Below are 18,570 nucleotides of genomic sequence, written 5' to 3'. Positions count from 1 at the left end.
TACTCTGTAGAGAGAAGTAAACAGAATAGATTAAGGGATACATTTAGGATGTTTCACTGATTCAGTAGTAAAAACTAGATAAAGATAGAAGCTAAAGCCTAGGAACGTATAAAAGTGAACCACCACATGTACTGACAGAAGAGACACAAGACAGAGAAAACACTGTTCCTGTGGAGTCGGGTAGGTCTTCATTCACTGTTGCAATCATTAAAAAGCAAAAGCAGCATGCCGATACGAAATGCTAATACTAGAGCTAACGTTGTCTGCGAATGTTAGCCCCACAGGTTTTAAGTAGAAATGCAATGTGTTAGAAAACCCTCCTTCCAACCGGTCCGGGTAAGGAGCATCACTGCTAAACACGCTTTCTTCTGCACATCAACAGGCAAAACCATGTGACACAACATGTGACACAACATGTGACACAGCTCACTTAATGCATGTAGCTCCCTTATCCTTCCTTCTGATTCCTTCTGATCCCACCTCTGCCCAGGTGTGCCACAGGTTAACCCTACTGGGTTAACCCTACTGGGTTAGCACTACTGGGTTAACCCTACTGGGTTAGCACTACTGGGTTAACACTACTGGGTTAGCCCTACTGGGTTAACCCTACTGGGTTAGCACTACTGGGTTAACACTACTGGGTTAACACTACTGGGTTAACACTACTGGGTTAGCACTACTGGGTTAACCCTACTGGGTTAACACTACTGGGTTAGCCCTACTGGGTTAACCCTACTGGGTTAGCACTACTGGGTTAACACTACTGGGTTAGCCCTACTGGGTTAGCCCTACTGGGTTAGCACTACTGGGTCAACACTACTGGGTTAGCACTACTGGGTTAGCACTACTGGGTTAGCTCGCTGAGCAGCGTTGTGTTTGGCTATTTTTATTCGTTACAAGCTGCAGCTGACTGGGGAAAGGATGCTGACGTGAGTACTGACATGCATGGCCCTACCCACCATCGAGGTCACTGTGTTCCGGACCTCTGCATTTGCAGACTAAAGATAACTTGACATTGGTATATTGACATATCTTGACAAAGATATATTGTACAACGACGAGCTCGTCTGACAACATCTTTACTCAACACCGAGGATCTTTGATGACGTCAACAACTTGAGAACACAGGCAGCTGAATCCGTGCGACGCCTGGTTCAGGTAATTTGATTTTAGTTTTACGAGTGCACTGCATGTAGTTCAATGCCATCTATTCCCAGGCATCATCAATAGCTGGTTGCGCTTTGTTAAATACTGGCCAGTGATGCCGACTCATAAGTTTCACCTTCACCCCTATATAGCCTACATGTGTTTGCTTTCTTCCTGTCATCAAAAGAAAGCAAACACACAGGACAAGATGACAAGACGGACAGGAAGAGAAAGAGAGAACTTTAGAAAATGTGGAAATATATCTGTGAATGTGTGGTTTGGATCGGCCACTAAACAGGACAGGAACAGACTACAACGGACTGTCAGCTCTGCAGAGGATCAGTGGTGCCAGCCTGCCCTCCATCCTGGACTAGTACCGAGTCAGGAAACGGGCCCATCACACCCTGGACTCAACCTGTTCCAACTCCTCCCCTCTGGCAGGCGCTGCAGAGCGCTGCACACCCTTGTTATACTGTTCTTGTTTATTTGTATATTCCAAATTTGTAACACGCCTCCCAGCCGCAGAAACATTAAAATCATTGCTGCACGTCGACGCGGTGTTTTCCTCGCCGGCTTTGGTTTTCCTGTCTTCCAGATATATGAACAGCACCATGTGTAGGATTTGAAAAAGTGTGACTAGTTAAATGATGTTCACCTTGTTAGCTAGGAGCTATTTAAAGGTGGGAATCATGTGGCACCAGCTGTAAACATGATATTTTATATGTATTATTATATTTGTATAGCAAACATGTTAGCATGCTCATTTACATTTATATTACATGTGGAGAAACATTACCATTCTTTTGGAGTTGTGCTTCTGGCCGCCTGATGAATGTGAGGCGTGTTCCCTCTCCTGTTGGCTCTATTTTCATCTCCGTCAGCTCTTGAGGGAAACATCTGGAGCAAACGCTGCTAAATGCTCCACTAGTTAGTCTCCAGATGTGTCCGTCTAATGTTTGGAGCAGGACAGGTTGTGTTCATCAGAGCTATCACAGCAGCCTGCAGCCACTGGAGACAAGGTTGATGAGAGCAGGGACAGTTAACCAATGTATTGTCAACACATGGTTGCACAAACGAAATGTGTGAGTAGTCCCTCTATGCTGCACAAGTAAAAGGAATAAAACAGCATTCCTTTCCTGCGGTGCATTTGTTGAATTTACATCAGGAGATATGCAAACAGCAGCAACAAAAGCACTTGTGAATTCTGTGGGCAGATAACATGGCCTGCAACTTAATTCAAATTCGACATCAGGGAAACAAAACCAAAACAATGAGCTCAACGATTCAATAATTGCTTCAGCTCCTCCGTTTCTTCCTGAGGATTCTTCCATTTATGAGAAGAGGGTTGAAAGATAGAGGCTGTCCTATACTGTGCATATGAACATATGAACGGCCCTGAGGCACATCGGTGATATAAATAAATAAAATTGACTTGACTTAATGTGAGGAGAACTGCAGAGTTGTTGGTAATTATCTGTGGGTTCAACACTATAAGGGGTCTCTTTCACATCTCACATCAACTGAACTGTTGCAAAATGTCAATTAGTGCAGGTTTAAAAGAGAAGACAATGCTCTTACTCTAGCGTCTGCTAAATGACAGTAATGTCATGTATTGTAATGTAATGTAATGTATTGTAATGTAATGTAATGTAATGTAATGTAATGTAAGGCTCTCGATGAGGTCCAGAGGGACTGAGACGTTAGGGTGAGCTCTACATTCTGATGCTTGTGTGGGATCACCTCTTGTAGAAGACAGATATTTATTTGACTCACTCTGATGACGCGATGCAGACGATAGAGTGGTATTCACTGGTCCCTCTTTGTTGACCCTGCCATGGGTTTAATAACGTGAGAGTTCTTTTATCTGGGTCAACAAACTAATAATAAGGTGACTCTGTCATTGTAAAATATATGATCGTTTTTAATTACATGAACCTTTGTCTCTCTGAAGCTCATTTTGTCCAGGACTGGTGCTGGACGATCAACGTGTTCCTGTTACCTGTGAATGATGTTTCCTCACACACTGTGGTAAAGTACTCAGAGCCCTTGAGCAATACCATGTCAAATGTAAAGGACTGCATTAAGTCAAAGTACCTAAGTACCATCAGCTAATTGTACTTAAAGTACTTATTATAGAGGAATATTTATATTTAGCTCTATTGTATTTACTGTTAGGTAGTTATACATGTTCTGGATGACTAGCATGAATGAACAGCAGAGCATAAGCATACGGTTAAGAACTCCAGCCAGTTCAAATCCATCCGCCTATAATTGCAGTCCAGTGAGCGGTGACAGTTCTGTCATGAGTCATGATGGAGTTATCTTGACTTGAGCTATGCAAGTACATGGGCGGGTTGGAGGTTCTGTAGCAGCTCCACACGCCCCGCCTCAGTGATCAGGGGTGAAGATGTGAGCGGAGGGCTTCTGCAGGGAGCTAATGTAAGGACACCAACTAGTTATGGTCGTCACCGTCGTCTGCAGACAAAGCAGAGGAACGATGACATCATGTAAATGTTTTAAAGATGCCACCCACCTTATCATGTTATATGTGTCCATACAACCTCGATACATATCACTACATTGATTTATATATATATATATATATACATATATATTACACGTATATTATCAAGTATGTTGATTTATCAAAACAAAAGGATTCAGAAGATCTGAACAGGTCTGGAGGAAGAAACAAACTCCTGCCTGTCAGTGCTTTCATTCATAAACTTCTACTATCAGAATCTCTTTCAACCATAAAGGTTGTATCAGCTGTTTGTAAAGGTCTGCTTTTGACTCTGTGTTCTTATTTGATGTTGAATTAAATGGAACAATATGGACACAATTCTACATGGCAGCTGCAAAACCAGGAAATAAAAAGTTAGAATCAGATAGTTAACCTGATTTTATAGTTGCATCAGATGAATAAATCTATATATGAATAAATGAATAAATAAAATCAGATAGTTAGAAATGTTTGAAGGACGTCATGACCAGATATATGTAGATATACAAAGGTACCACCATGTACCACCATGAACCACCGTGTTCTCAACACACACTACACATTACATGAACTAGCAGCTAGCAGCTAGCAGCTAGCAGACGTTGCTCATTCATCGCTCTAATCTTCCTTGGTTATAAGTCTGCAGCTCCTGACAGAACTCAGATCAACAGTCCAGCTAGAAGCCTGCTGGTAGTCAGTGCAAGCAGGGCAACAAGCTAGGGGATATGATATATATATATATATATATATATATATATATATATATATATATATATATATATATATATATATATAATAATATAATAATATAATATAATATAATGTACGTAATGCAACGTGTTTAACTCACGTAACTACGGAACTTACTTTAACCCAAACCACAGTCTTTAACTAAACCTAATCTAACCTAAGCACCACCAAGGGTTCCTGACCAAGCTCCCCTCTGGAGCAACACTGTGTTCATCCGCATCTTCAGACGACACGCAGTGTGGACAGAACCATTCTACAAGATGAACTGTGGAGAACGAGTGTATGAGAACAGGTATGTCCACAGACGGTAGGTGGAACCGCAAAAAGCCATAAATCAACCTCCACAACGCCGAGGAGGGATTGTAATCGTCTATAAACTCATATCTCATATTCATGGACTACTTTATTGCCTTTTTACAAGAAACAAATCAAGTCTTACGTGAATCATAAAGAAAGAAAGGTTGAATATCCTGTAAACAAACTATTTATTCACATGAAGATGTTTAAGACCTCGTGTTTCTGAAGCATTTAAAAAGTTGATCAGTGGACTGTTTGTGAAGTCACAACACTTGAGAGGTGCCCACCTGTAATAATCATTATTATTATTGTTATTATTTATTATTTAAATCCTTGCTCAGCCTTTAACCATTAAGCAATAACAGGCGTGAGTACGGCAAACGTTTGGAATCTGTTTTCACAGCGACGGCTCGGAATAGATTTTCCATCTGTCCATTATTAATACTTGCTTATCTTGCAGGGTCACGAGGGGCGACAGGTTGTGTGTGCATTATCATGTCACAACAACACAAGTTGTTGAGACATTGGAGCACTTGTCAAACCCATCTGTGCCAAATCTATTTACAGACCCACAGCAGTGACACGCTACTCTAAGAACAAATAATGAAGTGACAAAAGGCTGGGAACAGAGGGTTTAAAATATATATATATATATATATATATATATATATATATATATATATATATATATGTAATAATAATAATAATAATAATGGCTTTGTGTTGTCGTATCATAACTGGTTAGATTGACATGGAAGAAGGTGATTCCAATGATTTTGGTCACTATTCAAACACACTCAAAGTCACGGTCCCTCAAACATGATTTACATTACATCTGCTGTAGAAGTTCAAGGTCCCCAGAGGATACATCCTGAACATATTACATTATGAGTATGTGAAAAAATAGCATCAGAAATAAAAAATGAAATAAGAAACACGGTATGATATGTGAGTTAATTGTTCCCTGTTCAGTGTTCAGCAGGTGATGTGTTACGTTCTACACGTGTGACTGGGTGACCCCTAGTGACACAGAGTGCTGCTCATCACATCCTCCTTTCAAACACGCAATTATATATTCTTTATGCAAACATATTTAGACTTTAATGCTAAATAACACAAGACTTTGTTTGTCATCAGAAATCATTTTAGAGGCATAGTGACAGGTATAACCGGTCCATTGTGTACATCAGAAGGACATTTGGCCTGTTTGTCTTTGCTCTACTGCAGAGACATGAAGTGGACACATTCACTCCTGATCAGATGCTGTTAATCCCAACGGCACTAGTAGCGATGTGAGTTCTGCACTTCTTAACCAATGTTCAGTTCTTCCTCTCTCCGTTGTGCGTCCCAGAACACACTAGCCCAGAATGTGCACCTTGACACGAACAGCTGACTGGTTGTTCAAGCTCTGAAGAGGACTGACCCGTTGGTCTAGATCTGGACTCGGTCTGAACTGAGCTTGGTGTTGGACCCTCTGAACATGTCACTGTTTAAGTCACACATCAAATATGAATCAAACGTGTCAATAAAAGTGAAATGAGTCACTTCATGCTGCTTGCTACTGACGGTGTGACGCACTCAACAACAAGCAGACCATTCTGAGTGTCTCTGACTCGTCTGTGAGGACATCACGCTGCTCTCACGGTGCGTAAAACACTGATGTGTTATATGTCAGTTGCTACGGGATACACACACTGACACATTCTTATGTTTTTGCTCCGTTTGATTTCTCAGCTCAGCTGTGCATGTTACAGTCAGCTGTGCCCTTTAGCATGACTTGTGCTTTTCTGCCTCCACAATGGCTCACTGTGTGTCACTGTGTGTCTGCCTCTGGTGTGCGGATGCGTCATTGTGTGTTGTAAGCGTAGTCCAGTGACATAGAGGGCTTGTAGGTGAACACACACACAGACGTACATTCAGACAGAAAGTATAATACCGACGCAAAGACACACACACACACACACACACACACACACACACACACACACACACACTCACAGTACGTCTCTTCAAAGCCGCACCACACATTGAGATGTCTTCACAAAGTACCAATACAACAAAGTAAGACAGAGACTCAAGGCCGTCTCTGACTTCTAAACAGCTGCTTTAACCCAACAGTGGCAGCCTGAACCACACAAGATGACGCCTCAGCTGAAAACCTACCCGCTAAAACTGTCCATCCATATTCTGTTCATTCATCTCGGAAGGCAAGAACCAGAGACTATGGGTTGTAAATATGACACAACCTTCTCCACCTGGACTTCACAAGCAGTCAGACTTACCCCTGAACAGCAGCATAGCGGTGACATCAGAGCAACGCTGGGCCTCACTCAGATATCTGTACCTCTGCTGGTGCTGCAGTCTGCTGCTGGCTGTCAAGTAGAGAGACTCCCATGGTGGAGCTTACACTACGCTACAGTATGACCTCCTCCTCCTCCTCCTCCTCCTCCTGTTGGTAAACACAGCAGCCTGGAGCAGCAGCAGTCCTGCCATGTGACCTTACCCACACACACACACACACACACACACACACACACACACACACACACACACACACACACACACACACACACACACACCAGCTTTATTACATTTGTGAGAACCTTCCACTGATTACACCCTTAATCTTAACTATCGCTACGTGTTTAAATCCTAACTCGCACAGTTTGAAAGGAGGTTTAATTGTTGTTGATTAAAGTAAAACTGAAGTGAGAAATATGCTCCTAAAAACCCAATCACAGCCAATTTATATAGAATATATAGTCAGTTTGTATGTGTGTGTGTGTGTGTGTGTGTGTGTGTGTGTGTGTGTGTGTGTGTGTGTGTATATATATATATATATATATATATATATATATATATATATACACACACACAGAGGGAAGGGATTATAGGCACCGTAGCACAAAGTCATCAATGTCAAAGTCAAAGACACATTAAAGAAAAGGATCAAACTAAATGATCATTAACAGGCAAATTATGCTCAAATGTAAATACAGAAGAATGATAATGAATAATGACTAAATTAAAATCTATTTCATATTACTGCTTTGATAATGCACCTTTGATTGACATTGTGCAGATCTCAAAACAACACAGTCAGTGAAATAGAGAGGAGGAGGTCTTCTCCTGATCATGTCACTCACAGCAACCTCAGATGAAGTGAGCACTCCGTCCTTCAACAGGGTTAAACAGCACCGCTCCACACACACCTGTCCTGAACCTGCTGCATGAAGGCCTCCTTTACCACACACACACACACACACACACACACACACACACACACACACACACACACACACACGTAGGACACAGACCTGCAGAACGCTTCTTACAACACAATGTAAGAAACGCTCCTGTTAGCTCCAGAGTAACTACATTACATTACATTACATTACATTACATAAGTAACTCAGTGTCCCGGCAGTAAACGATGAAGTACCCCAAACCTGATCCTCCGTCGCTCTGCTAGCAGCACATCACACGTACTCCTTGATTCCAACATGTTGACTAGTGCACCTTTAATATCTGACTCATCTGCATTCATAGAACATTTAAGAAAGCAGAGGTCCTCCTTTTAATTCAAAAAATGTAATATTATACAACTTCAGCTGATAAAAAGATAATGATGCAAACGTACAAATACATGTCTTCAGAAGTTCTAAAGCAAGCGGTAACAAAGGTGTGTGTTTACACATGTAAACAATGTAAAACACATCAAAGGGATTTCATTTGACATCTAGTGTCATCTAGTTGCTTAGAGAAGGAACATCTAGACGTCTGTGTGGTTCTCACAGGGAGAGCGTTAGGAGTGGATGTGATGTTCAGAGCAGACTAGACAGGCTGGACTCATGTGTAGTCTGTGTGTAGTCTCATGTGTGTAGTCTGTGTGTGTAGTCTCATGTGTGTAGTCTGTGTGTAGTCTCATGTGTGTAGTCTGTGTGTAGTCTCATGTGTGTAGTCTGTGTGTGTAGTCTCATGTGTGTAGTCTGTGTGTAGTCTCATGTGTGTAGTCTGTGTGTAGTCTCATGTGTGTAGTCTGTGTGTAGTCTCATGTGTGTAGTCTCATGTGTGTAGTCTGTGTGTAGTCTGTGTGTGTAGTCTCATGTGTGTAGTCTCATGTGTGTAGTCTCATGTGTGTAGTCTCATGTGTGTAGTCTGTGTGTAGTCTCATGTGTGTAGTCTGTGTGTGTAGTCTCATGTGTGTAGTCTCATGTGTGTAGTCTCATGTGTGTAGTCTGTGTGTAGTCTCATGTGTGTAGTCTGTGTGTAGTCTCATGTGTGTAGTCTGTGTGTAGTCTCATGTGTGTAGTCTCATGTGTGTAGTCTGTGTGTAGTCTGTGTGTGTAGTCTCATGTGTGTAGTCTGTGTGTAGTCTCATGTGTGTAGTCTCATGTGTGTAGTCTGTGTGTAGTCTCATGTGTGTAGTCTCATGTGTGTAGTCTCATGTGTGTAGTCTGTGTGTAGTCTCATGTGTGTAGTCTCATGTGTGTAGTCTCATGTGTGTAGTCTGTGTGTAGTCTCATGTGTGTAGTCTGTGTGTAGTCTCATGTGTGTAGTCTGTGTCTAGTCTCATGTGTGTAGTCTCATGTGTGTAGTCTGTGTGTGTAGTCTCATGTGTGTAGTCTCATGTGTGTAATCTCATGTGTGTAGTCTGTGTGTAGTCTCATGTGTGTAGTCTGTGTGTAGTCTCATGTGTGTAGTCCGTGTGTAGTCTCATGTGTGTAGTCTCATGTGTGTAGTCTGTGTGTGTAGTCTCATGTGTGTAGTCTCATGTGTGTAGTCTGTGTGTAGTCTCATGTGTGTAGTCTGTGTGTAGTCTCATGTGTGTAGTCTGTGTCTAGTCTCATGTGTGTAGTCTCATGTGTGTAGTCTGTGTGTGTAGTCTCATGTGTGTAGTCTGTGTGTAGTCTCACGTGTGTAGTCTGTGTGTAGTCTCATGTGTGTAGTCTGTGTCTAGTCTCATGTGTGTAATCTCATGTGTGTAGTCTGTGTGTAGTCTCATGTGTGTAGTCTGTGTGTAGTCTCATGTGTGTAGTCTGTGTGTAGTCTCATGTGTGTAGTCTCATGTGTGTGTAGTCTCATGTGTGTAGTCTGTGTGTAGTCTCATGTGTGTAGTCTGTGTGTAGTCTGTGTGTAGTCTCATGTGTGTAGTCTGTGTGTAGTCTCATGTGTGTAGTCTGTGTGTAGTCTCATGTGTGTAGTCTCATGTGTGTAGTCTGTGTAGTCTCATGTGTGTAGTCTGTGTGTGTAGTCTCATGTGTGTAGTCTCATGTGTGTAGTCTGTGTGTGTAGTCTCATGTGTGTAGTCTGTGTGTAGTCTGTGTGTGTGTAGTCTCATGTGTGTAGTCTGTGTGTGTAGTCTCATGTGTGTAGCCTCATGTGTGTAGTCTCATGTGTGTAGTCTGTGTGTGTAGTCTCATGTGTGTAGTCTGTGTGTAGTCTGTGTGTGGTCTCATGTGTGTAGTCTGTGTGTGTAGTCTGTGTGTGTAGTCTCATGTGTGTAGTCTCATGTGTGTAGTCTGTGTGTGTAGTCTCATGTGTGTAGTCTGTGTGTGTAGTCTGTGTGTGTAGTCTCATGTGTGTAGTCTCATGTGTGTAGTCTGTGTGTGTAGTCTGTGTGTGTAGTCTCATGTGTGTAGTCTCATGTGTGTAGTCTGTGTGTGTAGTCTGTGTGTGTAGTCTCATGTGTGTAGTCTCATGTGTGTAGTCTGTGTGTAGTCTGTGTGTGTAGTCTGTGTGTAGTCTGTGTGTAGTCTCATGTGTGTAGTCTGTGTGTAGTCTGTGTGTGTAGTCTGTGTGTAGTCTGTGTGTGTAGTCTGTGTGTGTAGTCTGTGTGTGTAGTCTCATGTGTGTAGTCTCATGTGTGTAGTCTCATGTGTGTAGTCTGTGTGTGTAGTCTGTGTGTAGTCTGTGTGTAGTCTGCAGCTGGAGACAGATGTTACATCGACCTTGGGTTCAGACAGCTGGTACAACGGCTTAAGCAGATGGCCTCTGCTCTGAGTATGTGACTGTGTGTGTGTGTGTGTGTGTGTGTGTGTGATCACAGCCACTCACATGTCTAGTTTCATCAGTGAGGGCATAACTTCCACAGCCGGGTTAGTTCGTTACTGTGGTTAATCATTAGCTTCTAATAAGATGTGATTATTAAAGTGATGGAAATCATTTTGCATGTGTTTGTATACAGTTTCCATTCAACCCATAATCTCCTCATCCTTTAATACCTGTGCTTAACAATAGAGAGTAAACTGATCAACTGAACTTTACAGTCCTGTACTGTAACTTTCAACTGCATATTCTTCAGAAGACGTTATTTTGTGATTAAATACTGCTGTATACTGTACAGTAGGTTGTTTTACATCGTATAAAAGAAAAAGCTTTCCTCCAGTCCTCGGCTAATAGATGTAGTTTGTGTAGACACTGTTGAACTGTGTATGAAATAACATGATTTAAACCGTTGTTCCTGTTATCTAACAGAGCTTTATCTCTAGCTGCTGTAATGCTTCACCAGCAGCGCGTCCAGCGGCTCACAGACGGTCGTCACTGATCAGCTGTGGACCAATATATACAATTCATTCACAGGAAAACATTCAGGACTGTATTTTGAAATCATGGGGGAAAAATGATATTCTAGCATTTGTAAAAAAGTCTTATAACATACATTACTTGCTCGCTTTGTATTTGTGTGTATCTGCATTTGTGTGTGTGCACCTTATTGACTGACACAGTCATTTACTGAGGGTGTGTGTGTGTGTGTGTGTGTGTGTGTGTGTGTGTGACACTGAAGAGTCACTGCTGTGCGTTTGCAGAAAATGAACAAACACATGAAGTAGATCCTTGGATCCATGCCGTGAGTAGACAGGAGACACAGTTGGACTAGATGCCTCCTGAACATGGAGATAGTCAGATCTGAGTGCGTCTGAGATACACATTCATTTGCACAGTAATGATGGAGCAGTGTGTGCTGCACCTTGTGATGCCCTTTGCAGAGCCGCTTGACATTCTGCAGAGTGAGAACACATGACAGTGGAGCACACAGCGCTACTATATCTATTGAGTCTGGGGACAACGCTTGTTTTTAGTCACCAAGACACTGTCTGCTCTCACTGAACGAGGACGAGTCTGTGTCCACTCGTCCCTCTCACTGAACACCGAGCCAATGAGCCGACAGGCTGACGTCCCACTGCTTCCTCTTCATCTGAGAACACGTCACATGACGTCCACACTCACCATGAAAACAACTCCACCGAAGGACGGGACAAGTGGACAGCCTCAGCATACTGACAGAGCAATCAAAAGACATTTTACTATATTTGGACCAACATTTATACTTAAATAAAACTGCAAACATAAACAGCTGCAGCTACTGCATTTAACCTGAGCACCCAATCAGGGACCACAAAAACAAACAGGAAGCTGTGTGTGGACAGACAGGATGACGGTCTGCCTGTGAGATAAGGGCTCAGTGTGTGTGTGTGTGTGGGTGTGTGTGGGGGGGGGGGGGGGGGGGTGTTGGCTATTTGTGAAGTATTGTTTGAATCTGACTTTTTTACCTCTCAGCCCTGGTTCCTTTCATTTCAGTCTCAACACTGACTGCAGAGGCTTGTTTGGTTCAGTGATCCATCATAGTGAACATGGTCTTCTTCTACTGGTGTTGATGCTACGGCTGACATTTTGTGTTTCTGCAGCGGTGGCTTTTGTATTCCTGTACAGTGGAGCTGTGTTCCTATTGGTAGAACAGCTTGTTTGAGCTGTGTACTCACTGTGAGTACTCACTGTGTACTCACAGTGAGTACTCACTGTGTACTCACAGTGAGTACTCACTGTGTACTCACAGTGAGTACTCACTCGAGAGGAATTGAATGTATATGTAATCTATAACTTTATTTATTCGGTCCTTGTTTAATTGTGATAATGTATTAAGTTAAAATTAATAACACAAACAACACACAAGTAGTTTGCTGAAAGGCAGTTAAAACTAAATATTGCTACAACTGAAACAATGACTTTGAACCAACCGACCAACTCTACCTGCACACACCTCAGACTAAAGATGAACATCATCTGAGCAAAGCCAGAACTACTGAAGTGAAGGTGTGACGGGTTGTTCTGATTACACACTGTAGTATCACTTTCATGTACTGATACTAGTGAACTAATAGTGAAAACAGTGTGTAGTAAACAATACGTGTACAGTACTGTGACGTGACGTGTGGTGAGGCTCTGACTCTACATGAGTCAGATATATGAGCCCAATAGAGAAGCTTAAATCACCATTCAACTGACAGCCTGACCATTGACTACTGGTTGTTCTTCATATTTCATATCAGCATTATTTACACACACATTAAATTACATATTTGATTCCACCAGGAGCGTTTCAGAAGCGTCACCCGCGAAAATCGTGAGATTCCTCGATAATGTGTGAAACAACCAGGATGTATAAAAAGAACAACAAACACATAAAAGGTTACTTTACCTGTCCGACGATGAACTGATGATGATTTGTTCATATTTCACTGTTTTTTGAGACATTTTTAAGCTTAGATATATAATCTTACGTTCTTGTGATCAAAGCAAAATATAAGAAGAAGAAGAGAAATGTAGAAGAAGAAGAGAAGAGTAGAAGAAGAGAAGTGTAGAAGAAGAGAAGTGAAGAAGAAGAGAAGTGTAGAAGAAGAAGAAGACGAAGTGTAGAAGAAGAAGACGAAGTGTAGAAGAAGAAGACGAAGTGTAGAAGAAGAAGAGAAGTGTAGAAGAAGAGAAGTGTAGAAGAAGAAGAAGACGAAGTGTAGAAGAAGAAGAAGAAGATGAAGTGTAGAAGAAGAAGAAGAAGACGAAGTGTAGAAGAAGAAGAGAAGTGTAGAAGAAGAGAAGTGTAGAAGAAGAAGAGAAGTGTAGAAGAAGAAGAAGAAGAAGAGAAGTGTAGAAGAAGAAGAGAAGTGTAGAAGAAGAAGAGAAGCGTAGAAGAAGAGAAGTGTAGAAGAAGAAGAGAAGTGTAAAAGAAGAGAAGTGTAGAAGAAGAAGAGAAATGTAGAAGAAGAGAAGCGTAGAAGAAGAGAAGTGTAGAAGAAGAAGAGAAGTGTAGAAGAAGAAGAAGAAGAAGAAGAGAAGTGTAGAAGAAGAAGAGAAGTGTAGAAGAAGAGAAGTGTAGAAGAAGAAGAGAAGTGTAGAAGAAGAAGAAGAAGAAGAAGAAGAAGAAGAGAAGTGTAGAAGAAGAGAAGTGTAGAAGAAGAAAAGTGTAGAAGAAGAGAAGTGTAAAAGAAGAAGAGAAGTGTAGAAGAAGAAGAGAAGTGTAAAAGAAGAAGAGAAGTGTAGAAGAAGAAGAGAAATGTAGAAGAAGAAGAGAAGTGAAGAAGAAGAGAAGTGTAGAAGAAGAGAAGTGTAGAAGAAGAGAAGTGAAGAAGAGAAGTGTAGAAGAAGAGAAGTGTCGAAGAAGAGAAGTGTAGAAGAAGAGAAGTGAAGAAGAAGAGAAGTGTAGAAGAAGAGAAGTGTAGAAGAAGAGAAGTGTCGAAGAAGAGAAGTGTAGAAGAAGAGAAGTGTAGAAGAAGAGAAGTGTAGAAGAAGAGCAACGACAGAACAACATAAACCCGACCCGTGGGCTCTCTCTCGCCCCCTACAGTGGTTCGATCCCCGGCTCCTGCTCTAGTAGTCTCATGTCAAATTGTCCTTGAGCGAGACACTTAACCCAGAATGTCTCCCGTAGCTGCGTCTACGGTGTAGATAGATAGTGAACTGTAAGTCTCTTTGGATAAAAGCCTCTGCTAAATGACTGTGATGTAATGTACATTAGACGTCCGTAGGTTTGTTTTGTGACTTCACTCCATTGTTCTCCTCATCTGGGGAACGTTGATTGTATTCACCGGCTATCGTACAATATTCTACACCCACCGCCTCGTCCAGTTCAAGTAGCAGTTTGAACTACCAATGAAGGACAAAGACTAGAATCAGCGTATCTACGTCAAGTACCACAAGACAGTAAAACACAACTACGACTGAGACAAGTATCCCAGATCAGTAACGAGACAAACACGATTTTACAAGTTCAACATCCAAACCAGCACTGCATGCTGTAAGAGACCATTCAAACTCACACTACAGCATTATACAAAGCTAGTGTAGGCCATTCATTCAATACAGCGGGGTTCTTATTGTCGATGCAGGTTTCCATTCAAACATTTGGGCAACTTACCTCAACGGAGACTTTCAACCAGCCAAGATCGAACAGCAGACCACATCCTCTTAAACACGTTCTCGTATAGATCCACCTTTTGTCTGCTTAAATCCACATCAAAACCCAAATCCAGCAGGGTCCAGAAGGCTGCCGCTGCACCCAGCATATCTGTCCCGGTGTCTCCTGACGTTCTTCAGATGGTCCTCTATCGCTCCAAAGCCCTTTGTTTGTCTCAGCCATACAGAGCAGGCCCGCTGCTGCGTACTCAGCCACCACTGGTCCCAGAGTCGGAGTTGTTTGTCTGAATGGCCACTAGACTTCCTTCAATTCTTTCCCAACATAGTTTTCCTGCCTGTGTTGGTTGGTTTCCCTGGACTGAGCTAAATATAGAGACCACACAAGGTAAAGTGGAAAAGAGCAGAGCAGGAAATGTATCACAATATGCTGCTGCGCACGTTTCTGTTTGTTTCTGTGTGTCTTCCTGTCTGAAGGCCCAACAACATTCATGGTAGCTTTGTCACTCAAGTTTCCAGTGAACCGCGTACCGACATTTAAAAAAATCATTTTTAAAGACTCATTTTCTACATCTTCACGAGCAGCGTGGAGGAGTGTGTGTGTGTGTGTGTGTGTGTGTGTGTGTGTGTGTGTGTGCTTGTACAGCTATCTTTGTGAGGACAAAGATACAAGTGTTAGACCTTCAGAGTGAGGACATTTCTGGTCAGTCCTCGTTGAGGGACAGAGCCTGTCTGAGGGTTCAGACTTGGTTTTCAGGGTTAGGTTAGAATGAGGGTTTAGGTTAGTGTTAGGGTAGTGTCCTCACACAGATAGAAGTACAAGGTTGAATGTGTGTGTGTGTGTGTGTGTGTGTGTGTGTGTGTGTGTGTGTGTGTGTGTGTGTGTCCACATTGTTGCTCTGTGCTTGTGTTAGAGGGTCAACCCATCCCATATTCCCCTCTAATGACGTTGTACACATTGTTTTGTCTCTTATGGCTTCTAAAAATGTCTGCCTAAACAAAAACACTGACTGCACATCCTGCTGCCTGGCTGGACAGACAGAACTGAACTCCAACTTGTATTGTCTCTCCCTCATTTTCAACAAAGGGCTGCGTGACAGCTACTGTGGAGACACTGACAGTGTCATTTACTGTAACTCAGGAATAAAAGAAGACAAGTTATGACACAGTGAGTGGGTGTGTATTGCACTAACTGGTGTGGTGAAGATGCTGTGACCCAATGTAACGTTCAGTGTGGATGAGAAGAGTCTACTCCTGAGCTACCATTCGGCCGTCTGTTAGTTCATGTAAGTGGGCAGGACCAGTGAGCGGGTCGTCCTCTAATCAGAGGATCGGCGGTTTGATCCCCGGCTCTGCTAGTCCATGTCGATGTGTCCTTGGGCAACACTAAACCCTTAAGGATGTAGGACTATGTGTGTTAAGAGACTTGACCTTCGCCACTTACTCACCTCCACACACACACACATGTTGCTGGAACCTTCAGATAGACTTATTAGCATGTTGTTTAGGTTCTGATCATTTGTATTTCAGAAACAGAATGAACAAGTTAACATTCCTGAAATCTGAAGGCCACTAAGAGCACTGAGGAGACAACTGAACTTCAAGATAACAAAGTGCTATGAGACCACAAAGAGCAAGCAGAAAATCATAATTCCAGTACGATTAGATGTTGGTACACCCAATGACCTCAGGGTGCATCTTTTACTTCTCTGGTAATCCCATAGTGATGCTGCTCTTTGTTGAACATGTTCTCCACCATCAAACACAGACACACCTGCTCCACAGAAGAAGCTATACAGAACAGTCCGCTGACTGCTGAGCAGAGCAGAAACACGTCACAATGTGAAACTAAATATAAAAAGTCCAGAATCACCTGCTTTGTAGCAAAGATTGTTATGAAATATGTAAAAAATTACATATAATGACGTGACCTGCTAACCTGTGGTGAGCATATGTGTGAGTTCTGCAGTTTAAAGCCAATATAAGGAAGCGTCGGGATGCCTTACCTTCCTCACTGTGACCCAGACAAACATTACTGCCAGATGACCTCTGCCGCGCAAATCATAATCCTGTATTATCAGCGCTTATCAGGATAGCCAGTGATAGTCCAACCTGACTTTAAGTGCTGCAGGTTAACTCTCTGTCTCCAATAACTTCCACAAACACTCTCCCTCACTTTTTCACTCACTCACGGTCTATAAATAGATTCTGAGTTTACTGGAAACAAAGGTTGGTGTGCAGGACGGCTCTGCAAATATCACTGAGCAGCCTTGTGACAGATACAGGCCGAGGGGCGGAGCAGACGCACCACCAGAGAGACGGACATAATCTGACGTGTTCTTCTGTCCCGTCTCATGTCAGAATATATAGGTCCAACAAACACACACACACAATGTAGGCCAAGTAGGTGGTGACCCTTGACATTCTAGCTGGTGACCCTTGCATCACAGCCAACTTTAAGCTGCTTCTGCTTTTCCTTCTCAGACAAGTCATAATTTACACACAGCCACAGGACCTCCTTATGCAATACATAAGAATATAGTTCATTCTTGACCTTGGAGACAGTGTGTGTGTGTGTGTGTGTGTGTGTGTGTGAACTTTTGCAAGTTCTTATTTACAATTACAAAAGGTCAGAGAGAATAAGAAACGGTTTGTACCTTGTACAGAAAATCTGTCAGCCAATTCCAAAGAGCAGCAAGTGAAGTGTAGCAGGTGACATGAAACAGAAACACGTGAAAGGTGGTTCTCATAACAATAAGGACAAGGTCATTGTACCTGTTCCTGCAGCTGGTATGAAGAGTCCACGAGTGACCGTTAAATCACAGACTGTGGCTGTGACTCCGCTGCTGTTGGACAGTTTGAACAGTTGAGTGTTGACTTTGAGCCCTGGATAGTCTGGATGGTCTGGATGGTCTGGATGGTCTGGATGGTCTGGATGGCCTGGATGCAGGTTTTGTGTGATGTTTTTTGTGTGATGTTTTTTGTGTGATGTTTTTCGTGTGATGTTTTTTGTGATGTTTTTTGTGTGATGTTTTTTGTGATGTTTTTTGTGTGATGTTTTTCGTGTGATGTTTTTTGTGATGTTTTTTGTGTGATGTTTTTCGTGTGATGTTTTTTGTGATGTTTTTTGTGTGATGTTTTTTGTGTGATGTTTTTCGTGTGATGTTTTTTGTGTGATGTTTTTTGTGATGTTTTTTGTGTGATTTTTTTTGTGATGTTTTTTGTGTGATGTTTTTTGCTGCTGTGTTTGCGTTGTTTCATTTTCTGTAGGCCTAGTTTATAAATGTTTCTGTTTCTTCCAAGAAGAATAAGTTCGGTAGACCTGCCTCACGTGTGACCTGGAGTTTATGGGTCCCTACTAATGAACATTCCCTGACAATGAAAACAGAAACACCGTCAGAAACACCGTCACACACACCGTCACACACACCGTCACCTCCCAGAGGCCGTGTACGACTCATAACACACGTGACGTTGTGAGGACAAACACCTCGTCTGTCATTGGGTGGCGTGGCTGTAGCTGAGGAGCACATGGACACGTTTGCTCTGTATCACCACATATAATATATAATATCCAGCAATATAATTGATCAAGTAATATATTATATCAAATATAAAGAAATCATTTCAAAAAATATATTTTAGCAGCAGCAAATTAACAAACATTCCAAGGCTCAAATTTAATA

General features: G+C 42.2%; 1 protein-coding gene across 4 annotated transcripts in view; it reads right to left on the bottom strand.

Moving 5' to 3' along the window:
• rasgrp3 (RAS guanyl releasing protein 3 (calcium and DAG-regulated)) overlaps positions 1–17,015 on the bottom strand; it is a 38,568-nt gene extending 21,553 nt beyond the window's left edge. The window contains exons 1-3 of one of the 4 annotated variants that reach the window (XM_068728313.1): positions 16,891–17,015; positions 14,889–15,250; positions 1,943–2,154 (exon numbers count right to left, since the gene is read on the bottom strand). The gene's annotated coding sequence lies outside the window, so the exon portion shown is untranslated. Of the gene's footprint in view, positions 1–1,942; positions 2,155–6,978; positions 7,041–14,888; positions 15,251–16,890 lie in introns of those variants that run through there. The other 3 variants (XM_068728330.1, XM_068728322.1, XM_068728337.1) reach the window with 3 other exon arrangements.
• Between the last annotated feature and the right edge of the window lie 1,555 nt (positions 17,016–18,570).

Source organism: Cebidichthys violaceus, unplaced genomic scaffold (assembly GCF_023349555.1).
Source record: "Cebidichthys violaceus isolate CVI_PGR_0920_01 unplaced genomic scaffold, fCebVio1.0.p SCAF_10, whole genome shotgun sequence".
Classification (NCBI taxonomy): Eukaryota; Metazoa; Chordata; class Actinopteri; order Perciformes; family Stichaeidae; genus Cebidichthys; species Cebidichthys violaceus.
The sequence above is the reverse complement of the archived record's forward strand: the minus strand, read 5'-3'. Positions and strand labels throughout refer to the sequence as shown.